We start from the raw sequence: 1,546 nt of genomic DNA, 5'->3' as shown, positions 1-1,546 counted from the left end.
TTAGCTAGAGCAAAAGGACAACAAAAGGAGGTCAAGGGGATACAAATGGGAAAGGGAGAAGTGAAAGTATTACTATTTGCAGATGATATGATAGTATAAATAAGTAACCTCAAACCATCTACCAGATGATAAACATCTTCAGCAAAGTAGCTAGATATAAAATATAATTAAAAAATATCAGTAGCCCTCCTATGTACAAATATTAAATGGGATGGGAAAGAATTAGGGACCTGCCCCTAGAGCCACTGCAGGTGTGGCTGCTGTGTCACATGTACTGATCAGTAGGTGACAGAGGAGAGAGGCTATGCCTATGCTCAGTGTTCTAACCTATGAACATTGTAATGATTAGTAGCATAGCATTTCCCTGAAAAAGAAGAGGGACACCAGCCTGATACCAGGCCTGAAATGACCACCAGTCCAGTGCCTTGTAGGCAGGTAATGCATGTGCCCTGGACATAACATTCCTGAGACCACTCACTCATGAGATAAACTCAGGCACTCAGAGTCCCTGGGCCGCTAAGAGGAACAAGTAATTAGTAGAGCATTGGAAGAGGAATAGAAACAGAAGGATGTGGGCATAATGAAGAGAGGCAGAACTGGAGACTGGAGGGTAGTGAGGAACAGCCTGATGTGAGTAGCTGATGATGACTCCTAAGTCCATGGAATGGTCCTGGCCTGTGCTGCCATGGGTGCCAAGATTGTGGCCCCGTGCAGCAGGAGTTTGTTATCACAAAGGCCAGGTGGGTCTGGTCTGGGTTATCACACAGAGACTTGTTGATGTCTGAGGATGTGCAAACCTGGCTCCTCTCCTCACCTGGACATCATGGGAGAGCAATCCCTAAAGGCATGAGAAGAGGAGAGCTGGCTCCACCCCTAGCCAGCTGCAGTACTGGAGGGAGATGGCCCCATCTACTGCAGAAGTTGTGGGTGGGCCACTTGAGTGTGTCAGCATGGGAGAGCTGGCCTAACCACTCATCTCTCTTGGAGTGTCTTGGATAAAGAAGAAATACTATCCCCCTCCCCCTTGCTCCTAAGTATCTCAGCAGGTAGGACACCTGGGCCTGGAGTCATGAGACCAGGAGAACATTTCCTGACCCTCATCAACTGTAGCACTCAGGAGAACAGGCCTTGTACCTCACCTGGGCAGCACAGTAAAGTTGACCCTGGTGGCAGGGTCAAGAGACTAGCCTGACTCATGGTCATGAGTGTGGGAGAGCTAGCCCCACCACTTGTATGCCATCTGGTGATATAGACAAGGGAGTGATGCCCACACCAACCTCCAATGCCTGTCACTTGTGGCAGGCAGGAGAGCTTGTCCAAAGGTCATCAGAATGAGAAAGCATCTACTAACCTCCCCTGCTGCAGCACTCAACAGCATGTACTTCACCTGGCTTACACAGAAGAGTTGGTCCTAAATGGGGGAGATGTAGGTATGATCCTCCAGAAGGCATGATTGCATGAGAGCCAGGCCTACTACCTCTTGTCTGCTGGGCGGTGGAGTTGGTGAGGGATAGATGCCCTCCTCTCCTCCCTTATTTTTTGCCAT

General features: G+C 49.1%; 1 non-coding gene across 1 annotated transcript; it reads left to right on the top strand.

Annotated features, from left to right (window-relative positions):
- The first annotated feature begins 229 nt into the window (after window positions 1-229).
- Window positions 230-361, top strand: LOC116906457. Its single transcript, XR_004388713.1, has one exon. It is a non-coding gene; the product is annotated as a small nucleolar RNA SNORA17 (small nucleolar RNA).
- The last annotated feature ends 1,185 nt before the right edge of the window (window positions 362-1,546 follow it).

The sequence above is a fragment of the Rattus rattus genome, chromosome 7, assembly GCF_011064425.1.
Source record: "Rattus rattus isolate New Zealand chromosome 7, Rrattus_CSIRO_v1, whole genome shotgun sequence".
NCBI classification, from domain to species: domain Eukaryota; kingdom Metazoa; phylum Chordata; class Mammalia; order Rodentia; family Muridae; genus Rattus; species Rattus rattus.
This window is presented reverse-complemented; position numbering and strand designations above follow the sequence as displayed.